We start from the raw sequence: 20,739 nt of genomic DNA on the forward strand, positions 1-20,739 counted from the left end.
GATAAGTAAATAAAAATATATTTTATTTTGGTTTGATTCTTACTTCGATTTAGTAGTAAAATAAATTAATTTTTTCAAACTAGAAAAGTTTAAATCTTTACTTTATTTTAGTTGCCTCACCCCTAGCCTCTAGGGGAGGACACATGTAATTAAAATAGCCTAAAACTAACTCAAGGCATTTAGGATAAATTGTTATATTACATAACCAACCCATTAATTATTGTATTATGTATACATTTATATTTTTGTTTGCCCTATAGTGAATATGATATGGGTTAAGCAATCAAAAGTATTATCTACTATATCCTTATTATAAAGTAACAGGATGTGTGTTTGTCTGTCTGTCTGTCTGTTTGTTTGTACCTAAGGATCTCGCTGACCACTGAACCGATCGGATTCTCCTTAACAGGATAGCTTTTCATAGGTCCCGGGAAGGTTTATAACTATTTTGAGGTAGGGTACCACCACCCTCCCAAGAGAAATGACAAATAAATCGATTTTTTATGTAGATACTTTAATGCAACATAGAAAGGTTACGTATTATTTTCAAAAATATTTAAAGGGCCACTAGAGGCCTCTAGGTTTGTAGCCGCTAGTTACTTAGTATTAATACTTACTACTAGCTGAAAGCCTTTCTGTTTATTTTAAAAATCATCTGTTTTTTTTTATTGTTATTTATTTATATATTACTAGCGGCTACGCCCCTAGAGGCCTCTAGTGGCACTTTAAATGTTTTTGTTTGTTAAAGTTAATTTTTTATGTACGATACCACCTTATTTGACGCTGAAGTCTCCCAGATTTTAAGAAAATTTTCAATTTTTTTGTCATTTCTTTTGGGAGGGTGGTAGTACCCTCCCCCAAAATAGTTAAAAACCTTCCCAGGACATATGAGAATCTACCCTGTTAAGGAGAACCCGATCGGTTTAGCGGTTAGCGAGGTCCTTCGGTACACACAGACAGACACACAGACAAACATCCTGTTACTTTAGTATAAGGATTGTTGCGCTACATTTGGATATAGTTTCTCTTGTATAAGTGATAAAATTATGATGCAACCTAATCTAAAGAAATCATTTTTCAGATTTAAATAATATGGTATTGAGTTGAGTGAACTGTATGTGACTGTATGATTTGAATACCAGTGTTCAACTAAAACATTAAAAGGTAGGTTGATTATTCATTTGCGGATTTCTTTTTTCCACCTAACGCAGCCAAATAAGGTTATACAAAAAGCTTATACAATTTTGTATAACAAGGATGAAAATATTAAAACACTTTAAAGATTAATGTATAAATTTGTTAGCCCTACTTTTTTATGATTATTGACGTATAACATCAAATTGGCCTAAATACTTTTGGCGATATTATACATTTTGTGAGTGAAATTTAGGCGGAAATGATCGTATAACTCATTTTTTTTACATACCTTGGTTTTCTAGGTTTGCTTTGTAAATGGATTGTAAACAAACTTTAAGTATTTCATGATGTTCCTTATAATCAGGGCTCTTCAGCTGTCTATTGTTAGGGTGGTTTTACGGCGACTGCGGCTGTAAAAGGCGTCTGTACATCTTTAATGATGGGGAAAAAAATATCTTTTCTTTATCGAAAATGGATTTTCAGTCGATATTGTCGAAGTTTTTAGCTGTAGATATTTCAAAACTGGTTTAGTTAAGTAGCGGCTTATTAAAAAATACTGCGACTAAACTGTGACAGCAGGTGCCGAGCCTTGATTCTAACTAATAGTAAATTTATTTGAATGAATTTGTTTTTGTGAGGTTTCATGTCAAATATAAAATATTATTTTATTGTCGCAATACAGAGGTCCTAACAACTTTTCTGTTTTTTTTGTTGCTTTTTAGCATATTTTTATTTTTTTCCATATATATAGTATTGTGATTTGACTAGTACTATATGTATATAAAGCTTTCTTAAAAATATAGAATGGATGTGTTTAATGGTTTTTGTAATAGGTTTATTTAGGTTTTAAACTATTTTATTTCATTGGGTGGTATTAGACTACTTTATAGTTCTCAATTCCCTAGATGCTTGGGACGAAGCTAGTAGTATTTATAATATAACAAGCGAAGCTCTGAAATGGTAGGACAAACGAACATTAACACTTGTAGAGTGTCAGAACTGAATAAGCAGAATATAAATGTATAAAAGTCTAAACAAAACGGCTTAAATACAGGATAATGCTTAAGTACATACTTAAACTTTTAAGACTTGATTATAGAGATACTACGCTTATAGCATTATACTTTGATGTCCTAGGAATCAGTATTCCACAAATCAGATCGATCGGATAATATTATCATATAAGAATTTATTGTTAAAAAAAGTTAGAAGTCAACATGTTTAAAATGAACGTACGGACATTCTGATAACGATTCTAGAGTGGCTACGCTTTTTAAATTGTACCTAACTGGTATAAGAATCATCATGCAAAGTTTAAAATCGATAGGACAATTCTAACCTGTTTAAATTAATGAAAAAAGCTAACAGTTCCAGACGGATGGACAGCGTACGGACCGACCCTAATTATAGAAAAGCTTCGCTTTTAAAAGAAACTTAAACAACCAATTTTAAATAGAGTATTTACAAAAACTAAAACCCACTAAGAGTCTCTTCAAACACTCATTATACACTCTTAAGGCTTCAAGATGTTGATAAAAAGGTGACTACTAAAATGGTGGGTCCACGTATTACGTGCATGACAGATATCTTGAGTTTTTTCCGTCTTAATTTCTTACGACTTTTTATACAGTTTTGTATTGTGGGAGGCGTTGTTAGACAAATTAGTTGGGGGGGAAAGTACCAATTCAACGGTGGGCGTTCATTTCCGCATGCTATCACTTCAGCATATTGTTTCATCAATACACAAAAGCAAATTAAATTAGAAGGGGTATACAGTAGTGGGTATAATGGATCTAAAGGGATAAAGATAATAAGACAATGGCCGATAAATTAATATATACCCCAATGATGATACTTAGAATAACCCCTTCAGTAGATTAAAATTTGTGGTTGAAAAGTGTGAACAATCAACCTAATGAAGCAACCAATTTAAATTGACCCAATCCCCAAAATTGTTAAGCCAACTAATGAAAAAACGTTATTTTAAAACTTTGGGTACTATTGTCATTGCCCACTCTTTCTCTGCTGTACAAAGTTTGTACGGTGTTAACAAGGACAAAAGGGATGTAAAGTAGAAAATATTTTTTTCGTGAAATAAAAGAAATTATTTTTTTTTCATTAAATAAAAGATATATAAATATATTTTGTATCTTGTTTATAAAAATATTTTAGATTCTAAATAAATTTAGCTGAGTAATTTACCACATCATATTATAGACATCTTTCCGTGGATAATAAGTGAAAACAAGGTTCCGAATGCCTTAACTATAAAAACTAGTGCTAATCTTATAATATTTACTTTAATACTCATGTAAAATTTCTCTAATATTAGAAGTAATAGAGTAGCCTCGCTACTAGAAAACGATTTATCTTTGTACTTAATACCCTTTCTTTAAGAGAAATAATTCTTCAATTTATACATGGGAACGTTTTATGGGGGCGTTCAAAAAAGTGGTGGTTTATGCACCACCAATAATTAAAATTTAAACAAAAATAAAAATCTGTATTTTAATGTATTTTATATACGTAAATATATTCTATTCCTTAGTATCTTTTATTTGAATGCTTACAAGCGACTTCAGATAAAGTATCAATTAATTTGCATGCGTCGCATGTGTTTTAATGTGTTCGTATGAAAGTAAATTATGTTTGCATGAATAAATGGAGTTGAAATATGGATCTTGAAATTGTTGGCGAAGTTTATCTATAATTTGAAATGTCTGTCAGCTTGTCTATGTAACATTTTTTCTGCTTTTATTTTTAATTTTTTTGTATTTTCCTCATGGCTTTTCAAACAGAATGACTGATTAACAGGTAGAAAAACAAAGTGAGTTACAGAGTAGATTTGCTTTAAAAATGTGTTTATCTGCCAACATTTTTATTTTGTTAGTGAGTGAATAAATATTAGTTTTTTAAAAGCAAAGCTTTTCTATAATTAGGGTCTGTCCGTCTGTATGTGAGTTTATTATTATGGGACAGTTAGCTATCCTGGTTAAAACTATGCCCCGCCCCATAACTCAAACAAGGCCAAGAATTATTCCCTACTCCTCCTATCTAAAAAAACCAATGTTTTAATCTTTTTTTTAAAACTTTTTCAGTCGTCATACCTAAGATTCAAAATAATTTGTGACATTGTTCTATATAAATGTATGTTTAATATCTTTGATCATATTTGCTGTTATCTAATATGTCTCATACCTATATTTTTTAAGACAAAATGAATTGAAAATGAATGCTAAAATCGAAATATATCTTCATGTCTTAGAATAGTGTATTTTTTAAAAAATAGGTTGAAAAACATACTAACTTTAAAATAGGTTAATTTATATGAAATATAGGTGTTCAAGTCAATTTCAGGCTCCAGGTATGATCCTGCAGGTCCTGATCCTCGAGGTCTCCAGAAATCTTTAAAACCCTCCTGTGACCGCAATTTTTGACATAGAGCCTTCAAATTTTAAACTTACGCTTTTCTTCTACGTCTACATAATGTATTAAAATTTTATGAAGATCTGCCGCCGTTCTCCCGCTGACCGCCAACTGCGGCGGCTGGCAGGTGCCAAGTACAGCTGCGGCCGACGAAATTTATGTTTTGAGATTTCTAATATAAATTTTACATAAATATAAACATTTTCTGAAAAAAATTATTTTTCTTGTTTCAAAGATAAAAAAAATTACAGCCTTTTGAAATTTTTAAGTAGAAAAGGACTTAAAAACAAAGGTTGTTAAATAAAATGGAGAAGAAAGCGAAAGTTGACTTAGGCTCAGTTTTAGTCGGAAATTCATTATCAAACAGGGGACATGCACTGAGATAATAGGGGGGGGGGGGGGGTTGAGCCCTACCTCCAAATGTGCGGCAAGGGGCCTCACTATTAAGGGTTAATGTCTAGTATACTTATTGTTTTGTATTAGATATATTACTTAAGGGGGGGGGGGGGGGGGCGGATCTGACACTTTTGCGTAAACTTGGAGTATAGGCTTTGTCTTAGGAGTGAGAGGTTAGGTTATTTGGGGGAAAAGTTTAGTTTTGGGTGTATTTTCCTAATATTTTATTAAATTTTTTTATATGTCTCCAGGTTCAGGTGCTGCAGGCTGGAAGGTCACTTCTGGAAAGGTATAAATGAAAAAAAATAGTTTGAAGAGTTAGAGATCAACTTATTCAACCAAATATGCATCTTTTGGGATGTTATGAGCGTATATAAAGAAAAAATAAAAATCAGCCTCCACGTTCAGGTCCTGCAGATCTCCAGGTGAATTCTGGACAAGTAAAAGCTGAAAATTTTTAATTTTATAGTTAGAACAAAAAAAACTGAAAATTTTTAATTTTATAGTTAGAACAAAACTTATTTTACAAAAGTTTCTACTTTATTAATGGTATGAACTAATTTGAAGAAAAATTTGAAATCAGGATCCAGGTTCAGGTTCTGCAGGCCTCCAGATAAATTCTAGACAGGTAAAAACTGAAAATTTTTACTTTTGAAGTTAGAACAAAACTTATTTAGTAAAAGTTGCTACTTTATGGATAGTATTAACATTTTTGAGGAAAAATTTGAAATCGGGATCCAGGTTCAGGTACTGCAGGCCTCCAGGTGGATCCTGGACAGGTAAAATCTAAAAATTTTCACTTTTAAATTTAGGGCATAACTTATTTAACAAAAGTTGCTACTTTACGGATAGTATTACCTCATTTGAAGAAAAATTTCAAATTGGGCTCCAGGTTCAGGTACTGCAGGCCTTCAGGTGTATCCTGGACAGGTAGAAATAAAAATTTTCACTTTTAAAGTTAGGGCATAACTTATTTTGAACCTGGAGCCCAATTTCAAAATTTTCTTCAAATTAGTTAATACTATCCATAAAGTATCAACTTTTGTTAAAGAAGTTATGCTTTAACTTTAAAAGTGAAAATTTTTATTTCTACCTGTCCAGGATCCACCTGGAGGCCTGCAGGACCTGAATCTAGAGGCTGATTTTTATTTTTTCTTCATATATGCTCATAAAATCCAAAAATATGCATATTTAGTTTAATAAGTTTATCTCTAACTCTTCAAACTAATTTTTTTTTCATTTATACCTGTCCAGAAGTGACCTTCCAGCCTGCAGCACCTTAACCTGGAGACCTATCAAAAAATTTTTAAATACAGTGTGTTTTTTTATGAGAACTTTTTTGAAAGCAATTTTACCCCACTTATAGTTATCAGAATTTAATGATTAATGGCTTATTTTCTTCGCTTTTTAAGGGAAATTATGAAACAACCAAAAAATGTTGAAAAAGTACAGAGCTGGATCTTTAAATCGTTTTTATAGTGCGCTGAATTGGGGCGATTCAGAGGTGAACCGTAGCTGCGCTGGTGGTTAGCCACAGCTCGCCTATAAAACAGGGATTTTTAAAAGATTTTCGGCGCGGTGTTGCTAGATCGCTGGCGACACTCAATAACATATCCATACGTGCCGGTACAATTTTATAACTTAAAATGGGTCAGTACGGTGTTTTATATAAAAAAATATATAATTTATTTTTAAAATAACTATAAAAATGTTTTCACTATAGTTTTGCAATAAAATATTAAACTAATTTTAAAAAAATATTTATTTATTAAATATGAATCATCCAGATTTAGCGCGGCAATGCCACTCGTTGAGTGGCATTGCTGCGCCGGTTCGGCGCAACTGACCGCGCTGAATCGCCCATGCCATTTCTATTTAAAGATTGGTATTTAATAATTTGATGGCGCGCTGAATGAATCGCCCCGGTTTAAATCACCTATAAACAATTTAAAGATCCAGCTCAGTAAAGTTGAAAATTAAAAACTTAGGTGTCAACATCTAAAAATGGTTTTAGAGCATTTTTCTTATGTTCAAATATTCTACCTTTTGCAAGAATGGCTGCAAAACGCTTCAAAGTTGAGATATAGAGCTATAAATTTATACAGATACTATTAGGGACATGTACTAGAATAGGTCAAAGTTAGAAGGCCATATCTCAATCAGGGAGAAAGTACTGGCCCCCCAAAGTCGACTACTGAAAATACAATTTTTTTCTTGCAAAGGGTAGAAGATTTGAGCATAAGAAAAATGCGCTAAAACCATTTTTAGAAGTGGTCACCTAAGTTTTTAATTTTCAACTTTACTGTACTTTTTCAACAAAAACTGTAATTTTTTTTGGTTGTTTCATAATTTCCCTTAAAAAACGAAGAAAATAAGCCATTAATCATTAAATTCTGATAACTATAAGTGGAGTAAATTGGCTTTCAAAAAAGTTCTCATAAAAAAAACACACTGTATGAGGAAAATACACCCCAAAACTAAACTTTTTTCCCAAAAAACCTATCCTCTCACTCTGAAGACAAGGCCTATACTCCATGGTTACGCAAAAGTTTCAGATCGCCCCCCCCCCCCCCACATATCAATCAAACAACAAACCCTTTGAATTCATGAACTTTTTTTTTGAAAGGCTCTTGTGACCGCAATTTTTGACTTACAGACTTCAAATTTTAAACCTAAGCTGTTCTAACATGTATACATGACATATTTAAATTTCATAAAAATCCAACGCTGTTTTCTTGCCGACTTCTGTCTGCAGCGTCCGGAAACTGCCAAGTACTGCTGCCGCCGCCGAAATTTATATTCAAGATTTCTAATATTATATATACATAAAGGTAAACACTTTCTGAAAAAATCTTCTTCTAGCTTTAAGAGTACAGAAATTACAGCCTTTTGAAATTTCTAAGTAAAAAAGGACCTAAAAACAAGGTTGTTCAATAAAAAAGTAAAAATTACTTTGATCCACTTATTGTCGGAAATTCAATATTAAACAGGGGACATGCACATTAGAAACAGAGATAACAGAGTGAACGTTCAATATCGCCCCCCCCCCCTCCTCTCCTACCCTCGACCTATTAAGGTCAATAAAGGGGACCAACCGTTAAAGGTTAAACATAAAATTCGCTACTAAAAATAAACTGTAAAGTCATCTTAGAATTGATTAAAATTTTTATTTAGTTTCCTGCGAAGAAATCTGCGATACCGTCGCTAATTTTTAAAATTATAATCTATGCTATAAAAATTGAATTCTTTAATAATTTGTATTAAATTTAAATATGGAATGTAAATATAAGTAGAAATTATTTGTTTCTATCAATGCGTTGCAAAATTTTAAGTTCGCCAAATTTGAGATATGTCAGAGAGCCAGACCCACCATTTTAGGGGTCACCGATAAAAAGATGTCGCGGTTAAAGTCAATTGATAATTACGAAAATTTTCCATATCTAGAGGTTGGAACATAACCCCCCCCCCCCTCCTCTTGTCTTATGTCTTATTCAATTTTTTAAATGGACATTCCAGGAGGGATGGCACTTTAAACCCCTGGTTACCTTTAATGTACCCAAAGTTTTAAAAACATGCTCTAACTTTTGCTGAAGTAAAAATGATTACTTTTAACTTCTTTTATTTAGCAGTGTCCATACTCAACTCATAATTTAATCTATAAAAGGGGTAATTTTATTCTTCATCATTGGGGATGTACATCGTTCTATCATCCATTGTCTTATCCCTTAAAATAAATGAATGGGATTGATTATTAAGGTTTTAGGCTATATTGTAGGAAGTTACTAGCTATTTAATTGAAGAGGAGGGGGACAATCTTTTCAACTAACGATATAAACTGTTATGCCAAAGATTCTTAGAAGTTGTGTTAGGAATTGAGAGTATAATGGCAATTTAAAAATCTACAATTTTTTCTCAATTCTTGCCAGCTGCAAAAGAGTAAAAATTAAGGGAAAAACTTTATATATCATCTATTGTTCTATCCCTGTATCTTTTGGAAGAAATACAGGAAGGGAGGGGACACTAGGCTGTTTATAACACTTGTCCCCAAAGTTTTATAATAACATTTTCTTATTCGTTTGGTTAACAACTTTTGGAACTTTTATTGAATCATATTGTTATATTGTTAGGTTCATTTAGTTGAATGTACAAATGTTTCAATAACCAATTGTAATCTAAAGAAGGAGTAATTTTGTGTATCATCAGTAGGAATGTCCATTAATTTATCGGCCATTGTCTTATCCCTTTAGATCCCAGGAAGAAATATAATTCAAACTGTGTTCTGTCAACTAAAATCACACACTTAAAAGGAACCTAGATACTTCATTTATTTTTCAACGTCTGTTTTTAAGTTCGTCTGTAAATCTGTTCAAATGTAAACTTTATTCTACTTCTTTTTCTTTAAAGGCTATCAAGAATTTAGTATGTTATTAACTTCTTATGTTAGACTTTGTTTACTTTTTGTACTTTACTGCTTATGAATATTATTATTCTTGTTGTTTGGAGTAAATAGCATAAAACCTATTGAAGAAAACTAAAAAAACGGCAAAATCTTATTCAAATTACATACATACATTAAACATCGAAAATACTTTTATAAAAAATCAGAGTAAATAAAATATAAATAAGGAGTGTCTCATAGTCATGAATATTACATATTCCAAGTTTATAGGATATTTAGACTATATTATTCCTATTTTAGAGGTTTAAACCTAACTTTTATAGCCATCTTTAGTGGAGGTTATGACTTCACTTTAGTGGAGTTTAGAGTTCAATCTCGTACAGGTACTCTATATTATTCTCTTCATTGAACTATGAATAAATTGAAATACTATAAAATATATTTCTATAGTGAGGACTTCCATGGAATAAAGCCTTTTGTCATGTACAGTTACTTAAAAATTTTTACTAGCGGCTCTGCCCCTAGTATCTAGATGCTTTGTATTTGATTGGTATGGAATTGCAGAAAAATAGCCTAAAACTATCTGAAAAAATAAATCCGTAACAAAATAACCTAAAACCATCACATGACGTCATTTACCTTGAATGTTGAACCCAATCTGTTTATTAGTTATCGGGATCTTAAGCTTTAGACAAAAACCTTACTAATTTATATAACACTAGCGGCTTCGCCCCTAGCCTCTAGGGGCTTTGCCCCAAGAGGTGATAAAAAAAGGACCAAGTAAATCTTCAGCAACAAAAAAAATGTGGGGGATTTAATTGTTTTTTGGGGGGTTGGGGGTGTCCCAACTCCCCCAAAAATAGCCTAAAAACACCACAGGACCAATAGGTATATTCCCTGAAGAGTAGAATCCAATCGGTTCAGTGGTTACCGAGATCTTAAGGGACGGACAGACGGACAGACGGACGGACCGACATCATTCTACTTTGTATTATAGATAGAGTTATTAACACAGTTTATTTAACAATTTTTTTTTTTTGATAAATACAATATACAGTGTTTCATTATTTAAACAAATATTTGTTGGTTACAAATAAAAAGACATGATGCTTGAATGAGTAAAAATGATGTACTGCTTTTTAAATCAAAAGATGATTTTTTTCTGGAAAATCATGAAGCTAAATTATTTTATAAACCAGAATTTATATAAGATATACAATCTTTTTCCATGCTATAGCTAGACATATAATGTCTGAACCTTTAGCTTATACCAATAAGTATGATATATTTAATACCTATATTTTATTTTGCTTTACTTTTGACAAATTCTTAGTAATTTACAGAGGATCATTAATGAAAAAAATATATCTTTTTATATTATTTGCTAATCTTTTTTTTTGTTGTTTTTAATATCAACATGGTACTTCTTTCGACATAATGAATATAAGAGGAATAACATCGACAAAACAATTATTGAAATACATTATCATGATTCTTTCGGGTTATATGCTTGATAAAGTATTTTTTTCAAGGCAGTATGGTTTTTTTGGATAAAATTTCCTTTTTAAAATTAAAATAGTTTGATTATGTACATTCAGTTCCGTGCATTTTTATATCCCCAAAGTATTTCATAATCTAGGGAGGGAGGGAAAATTTGGCTGTTTATTACGCTAGTCCCTAAAGTTTTATAATAACCTTTTCTTATTCGCTGGATTAACAACTTTTAGGATTGGTTGGTTTATTAAGTCGAGTTTCCAAATGTTTCAACCACTGTTCATAATCGCAAAAAGAAGCAACAGCAAATAAACTAGTTAAGGTAGATGATTCATGATAAAGTAAAGCAAAGGATTGACTTATTATTACTTGGATGTAGTAACATATTTTAATTTACTTGAATAAAGCTGGTTAAAATAAAGATACCCCCAATTCAAACATTTACCCAATCCCCTCCCCTCTTTCTGACCGAAAGAACTTACCAATATATGAGTACCATATTAACAACCTAAATTTTCCCCTGTTAATATATACTCTGGCAAAGGGGTAATTACACTTGTGTTGTAATACTATTGCGGAAGTGACTGCCCACCTAGTTTGATATATGATTCAAAGGGATTTGATTTAATTTATTTTGAGTAATATGAAATGAATTCAGAGTAATTTAGAGTTGCACCAGCTATCATAAGTCTCAATTTAATATGTTTATTTTATTTAAAGTGAGTTATCTACGGGTAGGCAACTGAACGTGTAAGCTGCCAATCCAAATCCGTAGAAAGCTTTGGTTTTGCAATATTCATAAAATGATAATAAACAAAATTACCCCTTTGGTAGTTTGAAATTATTGTTTGCAAAGTTTGAACACTAATAGTTTGGAACCAACCAATCAAAATTCAAGAAAAGTACCCAAAATTTTATGACAACAAATAAGATAATGTGGTTATAAAAATTTGGGTACCCTCCCGTATTTATACGATGCAATAAACAGGTATGCTTTTATCAAGGAAAATGTTATGTGTAGAAATAAAAAGTTATAAATAAAATATATAAAAAGTTGCTAACTCAGGGAGGAATGGAACATTAGACTATTAATTACACTTGCACTCAAAGTTTTTCTATTCGTTGGCTTCAAAACTTTGGGTACTTTAATTAAGCACGATTGGTTGGTTCATGAAGTCGAGTGTCCAAACGTTTTAGCTAATAATTTTAATCTATATTCGGGTTAGTTTTGTCCTTTATCATTGGGGTCGTATATGAATTTATCATTTATTGCCTTATCCTGGAATCTCCCTGTGAAAAGTTAACTGAAAATATAATACAAGGACAAGCACAATAAAAAGTTTGTACAAAACAACAAGAATCTTTGTAAACATTATAGTGCTTACAAAAGGGCTAAAATAAGGCAGAGAGAGGGGGGACAACGGGTTGTTTATTACACTAGTTTTCTTATTCGTTGGCTTATCAACTTTGGTTTTTTTTACTAATAGGTTGGTTTATTAAGTAGAGTGTTCAAACGTTTCAACCACTAATTTCAATCTACAGAAGGGGTAATTTGATATGTCATCATTGGGGATGTACTGGTACATCAATTTATCGGCTATTGTCTTATCCCTTTAGATCCCTGAAACTAAGGACTTAACCAAAGAAGTATGCTATGTAGACCGTTTTTTAACTGGTTTCATTTTCTAGTTTACCGTAAATAGCCTAAAACCTGCCCTGTGCCCATATCCCCTCAAAATCTAAACGTAGCTATAAATAGACAGATGAACATGCAGGCACTTTTAATGTGCAATATAATTTTTCTACATTGTATGAACACTATTCCCTAGAGAAAGATATAGTATAACAAATAATAATATGGTGTGCCCAGACTTCCACTTATTGCTAACCAATTGATTGGTTGAGTTCTTCATTTTAGGGAAGGTTTAATGCTGTTTTCTTTTAAATTTAATTTTTGGTATAAAATATCCCTTGGTGATATCCACTAAGAAATTAATCAAGTGACTTTTTGGTTGCAGTGATGAGACACCATAACAAATAATAATATAGAAATCATAATAATAATAATATTACAATTATTACTTTATACAATCAACGTTGAACATCGGACAGGCATTTTTATTCATAGTTTTGATTCAATCTGAATCTTATAATGTTAGTGTATTATATTCTGGGGTAACAGGATGTTGGTATGTCTGTCTGTCTGTTTGTACCAAAGGATCTGTTTAACCACTGAACCGATGTGGTTTTTCTTTACAATGAATCTTCTCAAAGATTCTGAGGAAGTTTAAGATTATTTTGGTAGAGGGTACTACCTCCCTCTCAAGATAAATGACTCCCCCTAAATATTTTTTACTTTCTATCTAAAACTGAAATGACCCCTAAACGCACCTTACAATTTTAACCAATAGTTATATAAATAGCAGAATCCCATTTTTGGTACAGGGTATACTTTTATATTCAAACCATAATGTTTTAGGGGTGCTATGGCTGTTGACAATATAAAAGTTCGTTGATGGCTGCGGCTTTTATTTTTTTTTCATAGGTTGAATGTCGGATAATGTTTGCATAAATTATCCATATTTATAGGATAATGTAAATAAATAGGCAAAACATAATAATAACAATAAGAAATAATAAATAATATCCCTCCCCTGATTTCATTCAATCTATATAAGCAGTGTTTTATTAATACAGCACAAAAGACTGGCCTTTATTCAATAGATAATTCCATTGTATATCAGGAAGGAAGGGGACAGTGGTCTTTAAACTACACTGGTTCCCAAAGTTTAGACATGTTTTCTCATCAAGTGGATTACAATGCAATAACTTTGGGTACTTTTCAAAATCTTGATTGTTCAGTTTAAACTAGCTTTGTTTTTTAAAAGAAAATTCTGCAACTTTAGATGGAATAATAATTTCATTATATACTTTATATCATTGAATGAGAATAAATGCAGGAAATATGAAAGATGAATTGATTTTCCCAAAATTGTACTATTTTTGTTTTGCTTTATTTGTTGAAAGATATCCTTAAAAGGCATGCTTTGTACCGTCTTGATGTTTGTACCGAAAAAGACCGTGCGCGAAGCTTCTTATAGGTCACAAGAAGTTTTTTTTTGTATTTTTAAAGAATGAGGGGGGGGGGGTCCATACTCAATCTCCCTTTAAAATTGATTTCCATTTCTTTTAAAGCCTCTAGAGGCTACCAAGAGCGTAACTCCTTGTAGTCTTATAAAAAAAAGGAAATACGCACATATACGCATATACTGTCTTCATGCATTGTTTAATATTGATAGAACTATTTTAACATGCCTAAAATGAAGAAAAGCTATGCTTTAAAAAAGTGTCAAGACTGTCGTTGGCAATGTGTTGTCTCGATAATCTCTAGGTTAGGTGTCCATCCATGTCCGCTTAATATCTTATTCACATACCCTTTATATAACAAGGATCACAACATCCATAAGTAGCAAAGCACAAAATTATAGTTGGATAAATGGACCAAGTGAGATAAAGATATGTCAATTCATCATGAAAAAAGGGAGAACAAAGGAAAAAAATGAAGGAAAAGATAATAAATAAAAAAAAATATGAAACCCTAACAGATCAATGTATAAATGTGAAATAAACCGACAAACTGACGGATCATGTAAGTTGCTCTTTTGTATGGGATATCTTTACAATAAAAACCAACAATTTAAATTACAAAGCAGCTTAAAAATAGCACTTATGGACAGAAAAAGTAAATAAGACAGTAGCTTCGCATATAAAAAGGACACAAAAGCTGATAAAAAAGACACAACTGTTAATATGTTACATGTGCAGTGGAAGTGAACACACATCCTAGGTTAATACCTTCTGGCTACTAACTACACATACAGATTATCAGAAAGAAGGACAGAGTTTCACAAAATTGTACATACCTCCCCCTACCATTATTTTAAAAAAATACTATATTCATGGGGGGGGGGGGCGGGGGGGGGAGAGATACTGTAAACAATGTAAATTTTAAAAACGACCAACTTTGCTTTTGAGTGTGTCTAGATTTATCTTATAGTTTTTGACAAAGATTGGACAGGGGTGGGGGGGGGGGTACATTTTACGCCCCCCGTAAAAGTGACTATTAGGATGCCCCCTGGAACTTGTGTTCTACCCAGGTTTCATATACAACAACAAACTAGCCTAAAATATGACATTGAAAAATACTAAGCATTTTAGAAAACTGTTTATTGAACAGTCTAGCCGTTTACAAGATCTTTCTTAACATGTATTCATAGGCTTTTTTTAAAATAAGGGAAGCTTCTTTTCAGTTTTTTTTATGTAATTTATGTAATTACACCCTTTATTGAAAAGTATAAAAACCTAAAAATGATTAAATAAAGCTATTTTACTTACTTTAATCAACAATTTAGTGTTTTGAATTTAGCTGATCAAAACATGTTCTCTTTGCTTTTATGAAAACATGTTTTCTTTGCTTTTATGAAAACATGTCCTTATTTCTTGAGATTATAGAGAAAAAACTGACATTACAAATTTATGGTGACATAAGATTTTAAGATAGACAGATGGATAATTATAATAATGGATTTATTAATGTGTCTATTGTGGCACATAGACATATAGATAGATAGATTCATGTTAGCATAGATAAAAAGTTAATAGATAAATAAAGTTATAGATAGAATAATTATTAAATAGAAGAAAGCGTTCATCTATAATATAATATGTGTAACAATAAACTTGAAGAAAGTAAGATTATCAGTTTAACTATAATACAAAGTAGAACGATGTCTGTCCGTCTGAAGCTTAAGATCTCAGTAACCACTGAACCGATTGGGCTCTACTCTTCAGGGAATATACCTACTGGTCCTGTGATGGTTTTAAGCTATTTTCTTGGGGGGTGGGACACCCCCAACCCCCCCAAAAAATGAAAATACCCCCCCCAAAAAAAAAAAAATTTTTTTTTACTTTTTCTTTTTAAATCTAAAATACGAAAAATTAAGTTGATCAAACCTCTTTGGGCAAAGCCCCTAGAGGCTAGGGGCGAAGCCGCTAGTCTATAATACAAAGTAGCTTGATGTCTGTCCGTCCGTCTGTCTGTCCGTCTGAAGCTTAAGATCTCGGTAACCACTGAACCGATCAGATTCTACTCTTCAGGGTATATACCTATTGGTCCTGTGGTGGTTTTAAGCTATTTTCTTGGGGGGTGGGACACCCCTAACCCCCCAAAAAACAAAAAATCCCCCCCAATTTTTTTTTTTTTTTTTTTTTTTTTTTGCTGAAGATTTCCTTGGTCCTTTATGTTTTGTAGAAGATTTCCTTGGTCCTTTGTGTTTTGTAGAAGATTTCCTTGGTCCTTTGGCGAAATTCCTTAATTTTTTTTATCACCTCTTGGGGCAAAGCCCCTAGAGGCTAGGGGCGAAGCCGCTAGTGAATAATAAAGAAAGTTACTTCAAAAAAGTGTAAAAATATCATTAATACAAAGTAGAACGATGTCTGTCCGTCCGTCCGTCTGTCCCTTAAGATCTCGGTAACCACTGAACCCATAGGATTCTACTCTTAAGGGTATATACCTATTGGTCCTGTGGTGGTTTTATGCTCTTTTCGTTGGGGCTGGGACACCCCAAACCCTCCAAAAAATGAAAATTCCCCCCCCCAAAAAAAATTATTATTTTTAGGCAGTTACTTCACAAAAAATGGCAGCACCAGAAATACTTAATCTTTTTTTAAATCACCTTTTGGTGCAAAGCCCTTAGAGGCTAGGGGCGAAGCCGCTAGTACATAAAAAAAGAGTTAAAGATCTGTTTTTTATTTCTGTTTATGTGTCTTTCTTTCTATTTATATGTGTATCTTCCTATCTATCTATCTTTCAATATTGTGTCTCTCTTGAGTTCTAACATAAGATGTGAGTGAGTAAAAAGTTATCTGTTCTACATTGCCCCCAGACTTTTTCTCAGGGGTGCTGATACATTTCTACGGTTGATAATACTTTGTCTTGAGATGCATGTCTTTTTTCTTACTTTGTGTTCAGGGATTTCGTTATCAATCTTGAAACATGTACATTGATACACAATCAAGAAATCAATATAATTATTAATCAATCTATTATTCAATATATCAATGATCTAGTATAAAGGTATGAGATTCAATCTATAAATTAATATTTTAGTTGATCTATCTATCAATCAATCTAACAATTGATCTATTAATCAAACATTCATCAATATGTCAATAAATTTCTAAATTTATCTATCAATGATGTTATAATCTTTATATATTGATATTTCATTCAATGATAACTCTTTCAATAAATCAACTTTTAGGAATGAATCAATATTTGATCAAATCTAATCCATCAATTATTTTATATGTTCATCAATCCATAAATCAGTTCATATTCAAACAAAATAACAATTTATTTGTTTATATTTGTATCTTCCATAATTCTTACATTTGTGTATCTACCTATCTCTCATAAGTGTTGTTAGTTCATTAAATGCACCATAGCTTCCTAAAACTTTATCTATAAAACAAATATCTTGAGGGGATGAGGATATATTGATCTATCCATCTATCAAAATATATGGTGTGGTATCTTGTATATCATATACAAAAGTTTGTCTACTAATAAATAATTTCAAGCCAGGCCTATAGACTTTGCATTTGCTTTGGTTTATCTATCAGATAACTCTTTCATTGTCTTTTTATTTCTAATAACTTATTTTAAATATACATTTTGGATAGTCTGCTATGATAATTTAATATATTTTAAGCTAATTTTATTTGCTTTTAAGCTGGATGCATCATAAACATATATATAGATATATTATGAAGATATGATGTAGTAGTTCTGCATTTCAAGACACAGAGTCAACTACATACAACTAGCCTAGTTCATTAATCCATATCTTAGGTCTAAAGATTAGAATGTAAACTATTCTTCAATCATTCAATTAATTTCAAAATTTATATAAGTTTTCAAGGTTTAAGGGATTGGTTGTTAAAAGTCTTTTCTTCAAGTTTAAATGTTGTACATTATAGTACGATGTACACTTGGGCAATGACAATTGATAGTATAGTTTTAATTGTTGTCTTAGATTTTTAGTACACTAAAGAAATTATATGATCCCCAGTACTGGTTTTGTAAGTACTGAATATGCAAAAAAAGCAAAAAAAATGCTATTAAAAAAAATTTTTAAATAATACTTTTCATTGTTATCTAAAAACAGTACATTATAAATTTCAATTATACCTTAATTGTGAATAAATTATTTTTCTACTCTTTTGTTAAATTATATTTATTAATGTAAGATAGATATCAAACAATTTCAATTATTCAATGTTTAAAACTAAAATAAAAAAAAGAAATGAGTATTTTGTTTTGTTTGCAAACACTATGATATGAAATAGTTATAAAAGTCTATTTTCATTCCATTTTCCTTTTCTTGATATCAATCTTTCCCTTTTTTAAAACTTTCTTACCCCAAAGTCAGTATCCTTTTATTTCAACTAAAAAAATTTTCATTAAATCAAAGAGCAAAAATTCAGTAAAAACAAATTGTATATTAATTTGATCAGGACCTTGTTAATTAAGAAAACAAATTCTTCCAAATATTATTTTATTCCTAATTGGCTGTGGTATTATTAAACATATTTTACATTTTTCTCTTACGAAGAAGTAATTAATTTGGTTTATTTATTAACAAAATAAATTTTTAAGAAAAGAATTAAGTATATTCTGATATAATTCAAAGATAACTTTATTATAAAATGTTTTTGATTTACATTCTTTTTGTAACTTTAATATCATGACTAAATATAAGGTATTTAGCCTCAATCAAATTTTTCTAAATATAAATTTTTTGCTAACATTCTTTGATTTTGTATGTTCTATGAATAGTTTGAAATTTCACGTATTTTTTTTTTATAAAAATAAAGAAAAATTTATAAAATAAAAGTTTGCCAAATTGTGTGGCAGCCATATTAATTCCCTGAAGGAGGATTAGACAAAACTCACCAACTTCTTAAATCTTTATCCGAAACTTTATGTCCAGGAAACCAGAAAACCTTAAGAGACTTTTTAAACATTTATATCTTTTTAAAAGATTCTTTTAAATCTTAACTTTTTCTTTTTTTGGTTATTTAAGTTAACTGAACTTTACAATTTTGAAAATTTTTCGACAGCTAATTTCTTTTAAAAGACAATTTAGATGAATATAACAAAATCATAACTTTAATGTTGCACAAGATTTTACTGTATTCTGATAAAGTAATGCTCACAGTTGGCTAAAATAATGATACCTCCCATTTACCCTATTTACCCCATCCCATCCCCTTCTACTGGAAAAACAATCTGACCAATAAATGTGTTCCATTTTAGCAAGCTAAATCTATTACAAATTTTCCCTTGTCAATATATCCAAGTATATCATTTACATGTTTGACCTGAAAGTAGAGTTAGAATTCCATGTCTTTGGTATGATTAATTCCCCAGAAAAATATAATATTTTTTTCTTGTGCCTAATGAACTGTCTGGTGTAAGATATTTTGATGAAAGTCTGTTTGATATAGAAGCGTGTAACTTGTAATTATACAACAATTAATTTTATTAAAATTAAGACATTTCTATATGTAGGGTATATTTAAGTAGGGCAACTGTTTCCATATTTTGACTTTAAAGCAAATATAAAATAGTCTAAAAAACTTGAAATAGTTCTGGATAAAAAGCTCCCATTGTTAATGACCTTTAGTCAGGGAGAGAATGGACATTTATGATTTAATTTTTATACAAGCAGAACTTCCTATATACCATATGGGGAGAGATTTATTTATCGTTCATTATACTATCCCCGAATACATATGTTTTCAAATGCCTATAGGTAACAGTAGCACAGTTGAAGATAGAAATTATGCTATTATATAATATTTGATACCTACAAAACTAGAAATCTAAGTAATTTTGCTTTCTTTTAGAAGATCAGCTTCTTTATAGTTAATTATATGTCTACACGTCAGTCAATGAACGTGGCTTATTGAAATAGTGACTAGTGCTTCCTTATTGATTGACCTATTTATTAAAAAAGTGTTGCCCCACTTAAAGACTTGTTATTATCCTTTATATTGACTTTATAACATTTATATTATTTTTTCAAAATCATGACAAAATCTTTCTTGTTTGTAAAAGACAAACAAACAAACCTAGAGAGGTAAAGGGTACTTAATTAAAGTAGCAAAAAATGGCTCATCTATCATAAATAGTGTGCAGTCATTTCCGCGCATTTCTTACATTACTAAATTAATACAATCGCATATTATTACAATATTACAAACTGGCACTTCTCTTTTGTTTAACTCTAGTTTCTTAGTGTTCGGACCTAAGTCTCCAAGGAGTAGGTTGAGACACTTTTTTTTATAGCTACTAGAGCCAGCTCAAGCTCTACGTTCAAGCTCCTCAATATTACCTTACCCTTGCCGAGTTTGGCACTTCTTCTAATGTATTGCTATTATATCTTTTTGTGAACTTTTGGGGATATGATTGTACACCAATCAAAATAAATGCAATACACTATGGGACAAAAAACAGGATAACATTATTAATCGGCCTATTTTGGTGTTTTCTTTTCTGGAGGTCAAAAAATTGATTTTAAACTTTATAAACTTAAGAGGATTTTCAAAACTATTTACTTACTCATTACAATAGCCTTAAAAGAATATTATATACCTCATATTTATAAGAAAATAGTGAACCACAAACATTTTTATTGTGTTTCTAATGGTCTATGATAAAAACAAACATGAGTAGCCATTAGTCATTTAATATCAACCTTGGGATGTAACTTCACTTCCACATATTGCCATATTAAATAAACAATTTCGTATTACCAATA

At 31.0% G+C, this 20,739-nt stretch overlaps 1 protein-coding gene across 4 annotated transcripts in view; it reads left to right on the forward strand.

Annotated features, from left to right (window-relative positions):
• The first annotated feature begins 1,079 nt into the window (after positions 1-1,079).
• Positions 1,080-20,739, forward strand: part of LOC145326952 (band 7 protein AGAP004871-like) — a 108,921-nt gene continuing 89,261 nt past the window's right edge. For all 4 annotated transcript variants that reach the window (XM_080170404.1, XM_080170402.1, XM_080170400.1 and 1 more), the window contains exon 1: positions 1,080-1,164. The gene's annotated coding sequence lies outside the window, so the exon portion shown is untranslated. The remainder of the gene's footprint in view (positions 1,165-20,739) is intronic.

Source organism: Acartia tonsa, chromosome 8, assembly GCF_053477335.1.
Source record: "Acartia tonsa isolate MP-2025a chromosome 8, ASM5347733v1, whole genome shotgun sequence".
Lineage (NCBI taxonomy): Eukaryota > Metazoa > Arthropoda > Copepoda > Calanoida > Acartiidae > Acartia > Acartia tonsa.